At 36.2% G+C, this 15056-nt stretch overlaps 1 protein-coding gene across 14 annotated transcripts in view; it reads right to left on the bottom strand.

The window, feature by feature from the left end:
* The window catches only part of STAU2 (staufen double-stranded RNA binding protein 2), a 333819-nt gene that overhangs the window by 237427 nt on the left and 81336 nt on the right, over window positions 1-15056 (bottom strand). The gene's annotated exons all lie outside the window — the stretch shown is intronic.

Below are 15056 nucleotides of genomic sequence, written 5' to 3' on the forward strand. Positions count from 1 at the left end.
GTAATACCAGCTACTCGGAAGGCAGGAGAATCGCTTGAACCCGGGAGGCGGAAGCTGCAGTGAGCGGAGATCACGCCATTGCACTCCAGCCTGGGTGACAGAGCAAGACTCCATCTCAAAAAAAAAAAAAAAAAAAAAGGCTGTTATTTGTGTCCAATCCCAAACAACCAAAGTATTTCATGTCATTAAATATATATGTGTAAAACACTTACACATACATATATACACATAGATATTCACCAAACCTGTATTGAACTATCTGGCCACTTCATACTACTCAAAAGGCAGATTCTTAGCAAAATATATGATAGAATAAAATGAATTCTGAAGTAAAAAAAATCCACCAACTAGATAAAACTCAATGTACTCCACACTTAAGGGGACATCTTAGGGCTTAATTAAAGCCCTGCTACTCTTACTTTGCCCCAAATTCAAACTATAATATCAGTTTTCAAGATAATAGCAATTGAAAAGCATTAAAGAAAGGAGGAAGCAATATGCAAAGGTGCACTAACAAAAACAAGAAATAAGATGACAATCTGACGGCCAAGAATGATTTGGAAAGTAACTAAAAGCACACTTGAGTACTCTAGAAACAGATGTCTAGGATTATCTGGTATAAGGACAAACCACATATATATCTCATGAGGCTTATGATAATACTTATTGTTTATAAGGTTGACAATGAGTCAACAGGAAGGATTCTTTATGCTAAGAATTGTGGCATTTTCTATTTAAGGATATAAAAAATATATGCCATAACTTTTAGAAATATTTCTATCCAAAATTACTGAACTAAGTAAAGTTTTAGTTTCCAAAAAAAAGTGAATCCTCAGCAATGTGGGGAAGCTAGCTGTCCAGAACAATTGTCCCTAAGGAGTGTGGTTAACTGTAATTCTTACCACCTTCTTTACTTCTTTCAAAAGTTCTATGACTATTTAAACCATCTCATAATCTTTGATGTTAATAGAGGGTAATGTGTTTTAGGTTGTAGGGACCAGTATTTAAATGACTGGACATAGAATTACCTGGGGAAGTTTTAAAAAACATTAGGGTTCAAGCTCTGCAACCAGAAATTCTGATTTAATTACTTGAGATAAAGCCTGGGCATCAGAAGTTTTAAAGCTGCCCAGAGAAGCCTGATGTTCAGTTAGGGCTGGGAACCACTTAGGTAAATAGTTTTCTTCATAACACCTTTAGGAATTTTTAAGAGAGATACAGTATGCAGCATTTCCAAATTTGTCTTCAAATCCCTTTTACCATGGAACATCTTATACAACACTGACTTAGGTAACGCTTCATCTGAAAATCAAGGTAAATATTAAGTTTAGAATCAAGTTGTATAACTTTTGAACTTTGTAAAAGTTCTAACGTGGTTAGGAAGAAGGAAGGGGAGAGAAAAAAGAAAAGGACTTACTTTTATCTTGCTACCACATTTTTTATATTACAAAAATTCCAAATGAAATATTTTAATTTTAACTTAAAATTTCACAGTTTATTTTAATCATGCTTATATTAAGCCTGTGACTCAAAAGTATTTACATGTTGTAAAAGTTAATTCCAAAGATAAAACTGTGCTGCCCTCTAATGGTTCAAGATAAATATTTTTACCTATACATACTACTAAGGTGATAAATACAATTTTATTATTTTATAAATGGGAGGATTACATTATATACTAGAAAAGAAAAATAAGATTTCAATTTTTGGTATAACTGAGCTAAAAAAATTAACTATGACTGCTATGTTCAAGCTCAAGACCCTTTTAACTGTCCAGGCAAGCTGGCTGACCCCTGTAATCCCAACACATTGGGAGGCCAAGCCAGGAGGATTGTTTGAGCCCAGGAGTTTGAGACCAGCCTGAGCAACATAGTGAATCCCCATCTCTACAAAAAATAAAAAATTAGCCGGACATCATGGTGTCCCAACTACTAGAGAGGCTGAGGTGGAAGGATCACTTGAGCCCAGAAGGTCATGGCTGCACTGAGCCGTGATCGTGCCACTGTACTCCAGCCTAGGTGACAGAACAAGACTGTCTCAAAAAAAAAAAAAAAAAAAAAAAAAGAAAGAAAGAACTCTTTTAATTATCAAGCCATTTCTTAAACTACCATATTTGCCTATGCATGTGTAAATCAGGATAAAAATGTTCACCTCCTCTGCATTCTGCAATAGCCATATCTAATTTAGCTTCTTTTTCAAATAAATCTATGGCAGTAGTGTTCAAATTTGAATGCTCGTACCCCACAAAAAAAATTTAGAAAATTACACATATTCTTGCATATTTCTTCTTATAGCTAAAGTTTTAATTCACATTTAAAAAAATTAAGTACTTGCAAAAGATGTAGTTTCTAATTTACTGTAAATATTTACATCTTAAAATAAAATTATGTCACTCTTTTAAGTGTATCCAAAGAAACTGAACTATCAAAGCAAGCTGACATCCACCCTTAAATCTACTTAAAAAATACATAAATTCTGTTAAATACAACAGAAATTTTACACCAGCTGTATCTTGTTTAACTTGCATTTTACTGCACTCTCTCCAAATAATTTTATCCTAATTTCATATTTTATAACTAGAAGTCTTTTATTTCTCTTTCTACGTGACATAATTCTATGAAACAAAAATAGACATATTAATTAAAATTATAGATCATATTTCCATGTAAGTTAAAAAATATTTTGTGCAATGGGCAATTACTGCAATTATTAGCAGATAATGAAACAAATATTATAAATTTTAATACATAATTTTTTTATTTCTTTTTATTATTATTACGGGGTTTTTTTTTTGTTTTTGTTTTTTTTTGAGACAGAGTGTCGCTCTGTTACCCAGGCTGGAGTGCAGTGGCGGGATCTTAGCTCACTGCAAACTCCGACTCCCGGGTTCACACCATTCTCCTGCCTCAGCCTCCTGAGTAGCTGGCACTACAGGCGCCTGCCACCATGCCCGGCTAATTTTTTTTGTATTTTTAGTAGAGACAAGGTTTCACCACCCTGTTAGCCAGAATGGTCTCAATCTCCTGACCTCGTGATCCACCCGCCTCAGCTTCCCAAAGTGCTGGGATTACAGGCGTGAGTCACCGTGCCAGGCCACGTAATTTTCAAACAAAAAGTAAAATATTAATGGATATGAATCTCACTGACATTTATAGACTTTTTTCTTTATATTGATATATCTAAAAAAGAATATTTCTTACTGCTAAAATGAGACAGGTTCTCAATTCTACTCTTATTTCACTTACTTCAGGTATAATCACTAAGAAATGTAATTCACATTAAAAATTAAATCACTCTGAGTTTTGTTATAACAAGGTCACTCAATTTTTTCTATGCCAAAACATACACTGTGATCTACCATCAGAAATTATTTTTAGTGATGTGGCAACTGATGTTAGGTCCCTTTACAATTTATTGAAAGCAAATAACTAGAAACTACCTGACTTACGAAGGATGCATTTGCTACAATTATTCAGTTTCTCCATTTCTGGGAAGTATTCCAAAACAGTATAACTATGACTTATCAAATGATTATGAATTATACCTGCTATTGTTTCCCTTAGCAGTTTAATTTTATATACTCCAAAAGGATAGGAAACATCAAAATACTGTTAATTTCAATACCTTTTGCTAAAATAACATGTTTTATAAAATGCTTTCATCTTATCATACACTTCAAATATATTCTACCCAAACGGTAGAGCAGCACACAGCTTTGGTAAACACCCACTGTCAACCAAACGCCAAATCAGACTATCAAAAACAAAAAAAATCTGCTTTTATTTCTCAACTCAAATACATTTCAGGCTTAAACGAAAAAGATTTTAAACTTGTCTCATAAAACAAGGCCCAAATATACACTATACACAACAGACACCAAAAACAGAGAAGGGCTAAAAAGTTATACTAGATTAATGAAAACAGAAAGCAGTGATTGTTATGCTGGTATCAGACAAAGCAGAATTCAAGCAAAAAGGTATTAATGGCTAACACTAGGTATTAATGCTCAAATCTACAATTCTTCAGTGATATGTAACAGTTATGAATACCTATGCACCAAATAATGCAGCAGCCACCTGAAGCCAAAAACTACAGGAGATGCAAGGATATATAAACAGAAGCACACAAATACTAAGACATTTTAACCCATCACTCTCAGTACAAGACAGATCAAGTAGACAAAAAAAAAAAACATATAAAAGACCGAAGCAACAAAATCTTACAGAAGATGTTACGTTGTATATGTGTGTACATATGATCCTCCATTTGATCTCAAAGAAAGCATAAGGAAGTGCCACAAGGTGGAGATATTAGTCTCAAATCAAAATACAACAAACTAGAAATTAATAACAAAATTTTAAAAAGCAAAGGGCCCTTCTACTTGAAAAATAAAACTTTTATTAAACAATTTGTACATGAAAGGGAAAACACAAACTGGAAAAACAATACTGAAAGAATAACGAAAATACTACATAGCAGAAACTATAGTACAAATGGAAAACAGTGGTCAAAGGAAAATTCATAACTTTCAATAGTTATAGGAATAATAAAAGAGTATTCAAATAAATGAATTAAATTCAACATAAATTTTTAGAAGGCATATAATATTACTAATTTTGCATCAGATTTTATTTGCTTTTTTCTTCTATATTTATACTGGTATTAGATTGCAACTTCCTTTTCTGTTCTGTCTTTACCAGGTTTAGGTGTCAATGACAACTTTATTTGCTAAAAAGAATTCAGAGGCCAGGTGCAGTGGTTCATGTCTGTAATCCCAGCACTTTGGGTGGCCGAGGCAGGCAGATCACCTGGGGTCAGGAGTTCAAGACCAGCCAGGCCAAAATGGTGAGTCTCTACTAAAAATACAAAAATTACCTGGGTGCGGTGGCACACACCTGTAATCCCAGCTACTCGGGAAGCTGAGGCACAAGAATCGCTTGAACCCAGGAGGCGGAGGTTGTAGTGAGCCAAGACTGCACCACTGCACTCCAGCCTGGCGACAGAGCAAGACTCCATCTCAAAACAAAAACAAAAACAAAAACTATTTAAAAGGTACAATAGTCACACTCAGTAACATGGGGTTTTAAGAAGTATCTTGGGGGGCTGGGCATGGTGGCTCACACCTTTATTCCCAGCACTTTTGGAGGCCGAGGTGGGCAAATCACCTGAGGTCAGGAGTTCGAGACCAGCCTGACCAACATGGTAAAACCCCGTCGCTACTAAAAAAAAATAAAAATTAGCGGGGTGTGGTGGCCCATGCCTGTAGTCCCAGCTACTCGGGAGGATGAGGCATGAGAATCTCTTGAACCCAGTTAGGGGAGGTTGCAGTGAGCGAAGATGGTGCCACTGCACTCCAGCCTGGATGACAGAGCAAGACTCCATCTCAATTTTTTAAAAAAATTATCTTGGGAAGTTCACCACCATTTATCATAATGTTTCTATGAGAAAATACATTCTAAGTTTCCAGTAACCAACATAAAAACAAAGTTTGGAACATGGCCTATTTGATGATCACCCAAAATCTTACCCAGAATTTATTAGACACAATATTACATTTCCAAGAAATTATGTTATCGCAGAAACTTCTATAAACATGTAACATAAACCCTCATTAATAGTCAAAGCAAATTTGTTTTAAAAACCATACTTAGGCTGGGCATGGTGGCTCATGCCTGTAATCCCAGCACTTTGGGAGCCCGAGGCGGGTGAGTCACAAGGTCAGGAGTTTAAGACCAGCCTGGCCAACATGGTGAAACCCCGTCTCTACTAAAAATGCAAAAATTAGCTGGGCATGGTGGCACGTGCCTGTAGTTCCAGCTACTCCAGAGGCTGAGGCAGAAGAATCGCTTGAACCCAGGAGGCGGAGGTTGCAGTGAGATGAGATCAAGCCACTCTACTCCAGCCTGGGTGACAGAGCGAAACTCCATCTCAAAAAAAAAAAAAAAAAAAAACAGCAACGAAGAAAAAAAAACATACTTAAATTTCTTTCTAAATCCAATGGACATTAAAACTTCACAAAACCTTTACTGAAAATCAGTATTTCAAGAAAATGCATAAAAAGTGATTGAGTATTAAGGAGAAACAGCTGGTGGGTAACATTGTTTTTTGATTTATAAAGGAACCCTCCAAAACAAAGCAGAAAAAAAAACTTCAAAAATTTCAAAATTTTTAGAGCAATGACTGGCAACCTATATAAATCTTTCAGAATTCTGAATACTGAAAGCCCACGTATTTATATGTCACATGACATATTAAAAAGAACTTCACGGCCAGGCTTAGTGGCTCACGCCTATAATCCCAGCACTTTGGGAGGCCGAGGCAGGTGGATCACCTGAGGTGGGGAGTTCAAGACCAGCCTGATCAACATGGAGAAACCTGTCTCTACTAAAAATACAAAATTAGCCTGGCGTGGTGGCGCATGCCTGTTGTCCCAGCTATTCAAGAGGCTGAGGCAGGAGAATTGCGTGAACCCGGGAGGTGAAGGTTGCAGTGAGCTAAGATCGCGCCACTGCACTCCAGCCTGGGCAACAAAAGTGAAACTCTGTCTCAAAAAAAAAAAAAAAAAAAAAAAAAGCTTCATAATTTAAACTGTCATTGTACCCAGTCTTTTTAAACACAAGTAAATAAGCATTGTTAAGCAAGATTTTGCTCAACTGAACAGAAAATAAAGATATTTGTGAGAGAGCATTGCTTCAAACACAAAATAAACCAAGTATTGTATTTGTTTTTCAGAGCTTGAGCAATAGATTAATAAAATTAGCCTCAAATAAAAGAATAGAAAATGCTATTTATTTCGCCCATTCTAGATAAAAGTTGTTCAATTTTTTAAATAACTTTAGGACTAGAAAGATAGACCCCTTGTTGTGAAAACACTTTTAAAATTAAGAATTGGCTCTGCTGACTTATGCTTTTGCTTTTGTTTAAAGGGGATATGAAAAATGTTAAACCTTTTGTGAAATATCCTGTAATCCCAGCACTTTGGGAGGCCAAGGTGGGCGGATCACAAGGTCACGAGTTCGAGACCAGCCTGACCAACATGGTGAAACCCTGTCTCTACTAAAAACACAAAAATTAGCTGAGCACAGTGGTGCGTGCCTGTAATCCCAGCTACTCAGGAGGCTGAGGCAGGAGAATCGCTTGAACCTGGGAGGCAAAGGTTGCAGTGAGCTGAGATCGTGTCATTGCACTCCAGCCTGGGCGACGCAGTGAGACACCGGCTCGTGGAAAAAAAAATTGTATTTAACACACACACAGGTATTTTAAACAGTCTCTAATCCAAAATTAAGTGGTGATCCCTGGGCCTGCCTGGCTGCCTCTAAAAGCAGAACAAAGGAGCATGGAGTCCTGAAGTTCTATCATGGTAAATGTATTACCAAGTTATTAGTACTTGAATACTAACTCTGTGGGAAGAAAACAGACTAGATATTCCTTGGGAATGAACATTAAGAAAGCTGAAAGACCAAAGATAAAATGAATAGCTATCAAGCTAGACAAGGCAGAAGAGGTATGTGTATAAAATGCTGCATATAATTACACAAAGGCCACATATTTTCCAAAGCTCTTGTTTAAATCCTAACTTAATGACTCCTTATATAAATGCACAGTTTTCTAAGGGAGAAATGATTCTCTGGGTTACAGTGGCAGTATTATTCCAGGATCAACTAAATTTTAACACGGGCCAAAAATATTCATATGTAATAGAGAATCAGCCATTCCTTCTATAAAGCATATACCCAGAAATAATAACAGAATCACAGCCTGATTTTATTAATTTTTTTAATTAAGCAGACGTAAATTCTTTTAAATTTCCCACAGTAACAACGTCCAGTACAAATATACTGATATTTAGATTATTTAAAGGAACTCAAAACACTACGGTAAAGTAAGGTAAAGGGCCATGCATGGTCACTGAATTACTTTATTAAAACCTGAAAACAATACTGTAAGGAAGCATTATTTATCCTCCTAACTTACAGGTGAGTTAACTGAGAATTAGAAGTTGAATAACCTGCTCAAATCCACACAGCTATGATTCCAACTCCAGAGTTTGTACTTGTAACGAAACAAGTTAAAATGCAATAAAGACTAACAATTATAACAACAATTAGTGCACAAAGGCAGAAGCTAAGCACCTGAACCAGCCTATCATCATTCTGTCCTCAAACACCCTATAAGGTAAATATTATTTTAGCCTCTAGAAAAACATTTACAATGTTTTTGGCCAAATGCTTCAGAAGCAAAAATCTGGCACTTTCTTATAAACATTTTTAGCCTCAAAGAAAATGGAGGATTACAAAATGTATCTTTAAATCAATGTTATTGAAGTAAAATTTACATTTAATGAAATGTGCCTATTTTAGGCTCATAGTTGGATGAATTTTGACATACACTCATATTAACAATCACCAAAATGAAAATACAGAACATTTCTATCACTCCCAAAAGTTTCCTTGTATAGGAAATTCCCACCCCCCAAATCTAGGCAATCAAAGAACGTCTTTCTGTCACTATGGATTAGTTTTGCCTATTCTAGAATTCCACAAAAATAGAATCTTACAGTATCTATACTATGTATCTGTCCTGTCTTCTTTTGCTCAGCATAGTTTTTGAGATTCATGCATATCATTGGATGAATCACAAGTTTTGCTGCTGAATAGTATTCCAAGTCATTGTTATGTTACAGTGTAACCATTTACCTAGTGGTAGATATTTGGGTTGTTTCCAATTTGAGGCTATTATAAAGAAAAATGCTACAAACATTCATGTACAAGCCTTTGAATGGCCATATATTTTCATTTATCTTAGGTAAATACCACATGGAATTTGCTGGGTGGTAAGATAAATACTACATGCTTAACTTCGTAAGAACAGAATAAACTCTACAAGGTGCCTGTACCATTTTATATCCCCAGCAGCAATGTATGAGACTTCCAGTTGCCCCACCATGACACTAGGTGTTGTTAGTCTTTTTAAACTTTAGCTATGGTTTTAATTTGCATTTCCCTGATGACTAATCACTTTGAGCATCTCTTCATGTGTTTATTAGCCATTCTTATCTCTTCTTTATTGTCTATTCAAAAATATTGTCCAGTTTTGTCTTATTAATGAGTTGGAGGTATTCCTTTATATATTCTGAAGTCCTCTTTCAAATATATGTATTACAAATGTTTCCTTCTAATACATGTCTTGCTTTTTCATTTTGTAAAGTGTCTTTCAAGTACCAGAAGTTTACATTTTGATGACATGTAATTTCTCAATTTTTGCATGATCCATGCTTTTTGTGTTCTAAGAAATCTTTGTTTATTTCCAAAGTAGCAAAGTATTTTCTTCCAAAAATTTCACTTTAACTTTTACATATAGGTCTAAGGCCCATTTCTGATTTATTTTTGTCTATGATGTGAAGTCAAGGTTCAGGTGTTTTTTTTTGTTTTTTTTTGTTTTTTAGATGAAGTTTCACTCCTATTGCCAGGCTGGAGTGCAATGGTGCAATCTCAGCTCACCACAACCTCCGCCTCCCAGGTTCAAGCAATTCTCCTGCCTCAGCCTCCTGAGTAGCTGGGGTTATAGGCATGCGCCACCATGCCAAGCTAATTTTGTATTTTTAGTAGAGACAGGGTGTCTCCGTATTGGTTAGGATGGTCTCGAACTCCCGACCTCAGGTGATCCACCTGCCTTGGCCTCCCAAAGTGCTGTGATTACAGGCATGAGCCACTGCGCCTGGCCCAGGTTCTTCTTCTTTTTTTTTTTTTTTCTGTCTGAAAGGTCAATTATTTTACTATTATTTGTTGGAAAGAGTATCCTTTCCCCATTAGCACCTTCACTGGAATTAATTTTGAAATAATTAAATGACCATATGTGGACTGATCTATTTCTTGTTTCCATATTCCAGAGATCAGCAAACTTCTGTAAATGGCCAGATATAAAATATTTTGGGCTTTGCAGCCCATATGATCTATCACATCTATTTGACTCTGCTGTTGTAACACCAAAGCAGACTATAAATAAGCAAGTACATACAATACATAAGCAAGCGACTGTGGCTGTGTTCCAATGAAACTTTACTGACACACACTAAAATTTCATTTAAATGTCATGTGTTATAAAATATCACCTTACTTTTGATGTTTTTCCAACCATTTGCAAATGTAAAAAACATTACTTAGTTTGCAAGTCATACAAAAACAACAAGCCAGATGTGACCCATGGGCTATAGTTTGCCAACTGCTATATTATCCTGTTTCACTGATCCATATATCTGTCCCTATGTCAATTTTCTGTTGTCTTGATTATTGTAGCTTTATAGCAAATCTTTAGGTCAGGTAGTGTGGGCCAGCCAATTTTGTTTTCTTTTCAAAATTGTTTTGGCTACTGCAGGTCCTTTGCATCTCCAAATGTCAGCACTACCTTAATTTTATCCAAAAAAAAAAAAAAAACCCTACTATGATTTTGATTACAATTGCATTGCATCTCCACATTAACTTTGGGAGAATTGAAATCTTAAATAATAGAGTCTTCTTTAATTTAAGCAATATTTTATAGCCTTCAGTATACAGGTTGTGTACCTATTTTATTAAATTGATCTCTGAATATGATGTTTTCATGCTACTTAATTCCCCAACAGCTCATTACTATTTAGCAGAAATACCACTGATTTTTGTATACTAACCTTGCAACTTGTGGCCTTACTAAACTCATTTTTTCAGCAGCTTCTCAGTAGTTTCGATTTAATATTTTCTACATACAGAATCATGGTGTCTAAGACAACAGTTTTATATCTCTGATTCCAATATTTCCCCATCTGTTTCTTCTTACTGTTGCACTTGATAGAACTCAAGTATAACATGGGGTTCTTTGTTGTTTTTTTGAGGCGGGGTCTCACTGTGTTGCTGAGGCTGGAATGCAGTAGTGATCACAGCTCACTGAAGCCTTGACCTCCCAGGCCCAGGCAATCCTCCCACCTCACCCTCCCAAGTAGCTGGGACTACAGGCACACACCAACAGAGATGGGGTTTGGTCGTGTTGCCCAGGCTTGTCTCAAACTCCTGAGCTGAAGTAATCTGCCCGCCTTGACCTCCCAAAGTTCTGGGATTACAGGCATGGGCCATACCAGCCCTCAAGTACAATGTTGAACAGAAGTTATAACAGTGTGTATTACTGCCTTGTTCCTGATCTTACAAGTATTCAGTCTTTCACTATAGAGCATAATGTTACCTAGAGGTTGTCTGAAGAAGCCCTTCATCAAATTAAGAAAGTTCTCTTCTGTTCCTAGTTTGCTAGTCTACATCATTAATGAGCACTGACTTCTGTCAAATGCTTTTTCTGAACCTAAAGAGATACTCATATGGTTATTCTCCTTTATTCTATTAATTGGGTTAATTACTTTGATTACTAAATACTAAACTCATCTTGCTTTCCTAGAATAAACTTCATTTAATCATAATGTTATTTAAATTTCGCTGAATTTAATTTGCTAATATTTTGTTACAATTTTTATCTGGCTGGGCATGGTGGCTCATGCCTATAATCCCAGCACTTTGGGAGGACGAGGCAGGCAGATCATTTGAGGTCTGGAGGTCAAGACCAGACTGGGCAACATGCTGAAATCCTGCCTCTACTAAAAATGCAAAAAATTAGCCAGGTGTGGTGGCACGCACCTGTAGTCCCAGCTACTCAGGAAGATGAGGCACAAGAATCACGAACTCGGGAAGCAATGGTTGCAGTGAGCCAAGATCACGCCACTATACTCCAGCCTGGGCAACAGAGCAAGACTGTCTCAAAATAATAATAATAATAATTTTTATATCTGTGATCATGGGGGATACTGATCTTAAGTTCGCTCTTCCTCATCCTTGCTTTGGTAACTTGTTCAAATTTTCTTCTCTGGTTTATGAGAGTTTTAAAAAGACAATTTATTTTTAATGAGTCTTTGTTATGGGTTTAGGTTAATTTCTCCCAAATAAAAAGATCCTAATTTAACATTAATGTTAATAATTTAACACTATTTTAAAATATATAAGGATTTTAAAAAGTATCTTGCTGCCTTTCAGTTCTACAACTATAAAGTGATATCTACATGAAGTAGTATCAGTTTAAGAGTTCTGACACACATTCCATGTTAAAGCATATGAGAAAAGAGAAAAGAATATATTCCCCAAACCAAGGGATGTGCTATACAAAAGGCAAAGTTCTATATCTATTGAAACAAATTGGGTTTTTCACCACTTTATGCTTACTTCATTTATCCAAGAGAATTTAATGTTGTATACTTGGATGACTTTTTCCTATTAGGTTGAACATATGAAACTGACATATTTGTAGGTCAAAGAAATGTCAAATATTGGCAGTTTCATATGGTTTAACCTCTAATTTAATGGCCTTGGAATAGTAACCAAAGTGAGCTCACCCAGTCTGCATGGTGTTTGATCAGTATACAAGCACCATCTGGTGGCAGAAACCAGAACTGTAGGTTTGTAACTGTTCGCATCACTGCTGGTTAAAATACAGTCATCCCTAGGTTTCTGCGGGGAACTGGTTTCAGGACCTTCATCCCTACCCCCTACAGCTACCAAAATCCACGGTTGCTCAGGTCCCTGATATAAAAAGGTGTCGTAGTATTTGCGTATAACCTATGCACATCCTCCCATATACTTTCAATCATCTCTAGATTACTTATAATATCTAATACAATGTAAATGCTATGAATATAGTAGTGACACTGCATTGTTTAGGAAATAATAACAAGAAAAAAAAAGTCTGTACATGTTCAATACAGGTGCAACCACCCTTTTTTTCCTGAATATTTTCAATCCACAATTGGTTGGATCCACGAATGCTGAGCCCATAGATACAGAACCCAGGGATACAAGGGGACAACTGAATATTCAACATCAACTGTTCTACTTTCCAATATGCTTTTTAAGAGGGCGTTACAAATGAGTGAAAAATCTTATATTCAAAGTTTGAATGACCTCAGAATTTTCAATAGCATACCGACATCACAATACTTAGCAACAAATCATCAGCCTATATAACATAAACTGAAATATAATATACAAGCTGTTTTCATAAATCAGAATCTTGGCTATTAATTTTACTGATAATTAACATAATGCAATAAAGTCCATTTGGATGCTTCAGAAGTTTCTTTCACCCTATCGAATTTCCACTGATAACAATCACTATTTGTAAAATTATTTCCATGTCTCACAGATTTATTTCACAGAGGTACAAGGAAAAACCAAGAAGCCTTAAGTGTCTAACTCTGGCCACACAAACAAGTAACTTTTAGGCAAAATAGTCCAAATTATTTTCTTCTTGTTTAACTTGCTATGACTCAACATATGTTAAAAGAAAATAACTTGACCAACCTAGCTATAAGAAATTGGACCAAGAACTGGATACACTAGCAAAAGGTAACCTTGACACAAAATATACTAAACACATCTAATGAAGGTGTATACCATAAAATTGTCCCAAACTGAGTGTTAACAAATAAACAAACTCTTTGGGGAAGAAAGGATACATCTTCAATGAACAAAGAGCTGATGGGTCACTCAAACTTGGGTTGAATCCTAAACTGCCATTTTCTTAAGATATATTACACAAACCTATTCTGAAAGCTCCAGATGTTTTACTACCTCTTGCCACATCTACTTCCAACAAGTCTTCAAAATTAAAGATAATCTTTGCTACCCTTCATTGTGGCCATAAAGAGTGATAAAATGACTCCTAAATACTTCATAGGCAATTTAAATGCAACATAGTGTAAATTAAACTCTTCATCTTTCCAAAAACCTGCCCCAACTACTCTTGTGGTGAACAGTATTACTAGTCATCCAAATATCTGAAGTTATCCTTAATGCCCCAAATGCAGTCAAGTCTACCTTCTAAATATCTATAGACACTGTCCCTTCCTCTCCATCTTTACTACTCCAGGCCTGCATCACATTATGCCTGAATTACCACAACATCTTTGTAATTCTTTATCCCTTCAAGTTTCAACCAGTCCAACCTACTTTCCACATACTGCCAAAGCAATATTCCTAAAACATATATCCAATTATTTTATCCCTCAGCTTAAAATCCTTCAATGGCTCCCAATCACCTTCTGAATAAAATCCAAACCACGTGGCATGGGCACTTCAGGACATTCAAATCGGGGCCCTGCCTAGACTTCACTCTTCTCATTCCAGACTTACCAAACTGCTTGTAAGTCCATGAATGAACTAAACTTCTCAGGATTCCTAGCCTTTGTTCCCAAAATCTATATTACTTTTCCTTGCCCTCCTCACCTGGCTAAATCCTAGTTAACCTTAAAGATTCAGTTCATTCCTCCTGGAAGGCTTCTTTGGTGCCCCAATCCGGGAGGGGTGCTTAGTTCCTTCCTAATGCTTCCAGAGCACCATCAGGGCACATCTATCATTCTTTCTTTTGTTTTCCTCTTCTACTAAACTTAGTCTATTAGACTGCCTGTCTTTCCTCAAAGTCTCTACTCAAACACAACATGTGGCAATGAGTAGGCATGCAATAAATGTCTGCTGAATGAAGATCACCTCACGGAAGTCCTTCATTTGCTATTACTATCTCTGTTTTGCAAATGAGGAAATTAATGGAGGTCCAGAGCCTTGTGCAACATCACTTAACTAAAAGCATCAGAACTAGGAACTGAATCAAATGTTCTGACTAATGGAAATAATTTTCTCTCAAAATCTTTGCTTTTGAGGAACCACTCCACAAAATAATTGTACCCTGCAGAGTGGTTTGGATGGGGCTAACCTGTTTCTCCAGGTTGGACATATAACCCAGGCTTGGCTAAAGTAAAGTATCTCCCTACCCCCAACCGAGTTTGAATGAGTAATTCCAGGATGGACAGTTTACTCCAAAGTGTCTGGGGGGACTTTTCTAATGACTATCAAAAAAAAAAAAAACAGAAACCAAAAACTGCACCTTTCTTCAGTACAAGTCTACAGACTATATAGTGTATAGTCTGTAGTGTATATAGTGTAAGTACAGCAAATGGGAATCGGCTTATTTGAAAACAAAGTAGAGAAAAAAAG

Source organism: Chlorocebus sabaeus, chromosome 8 (assembly GCF_047675955.1).
Source record: "Chlorocebus sabaeus isolate Y175 chromosome 8, mChlSab1.0.hap1, whole genome shotgun sequence".
Taxonomy (NCBI): Eukaryota; Metazoa; Chordata; class Mammalia; order Primates; family Cercopithecidae; genus Chlorocebus; species Chlorocebus sabaeus.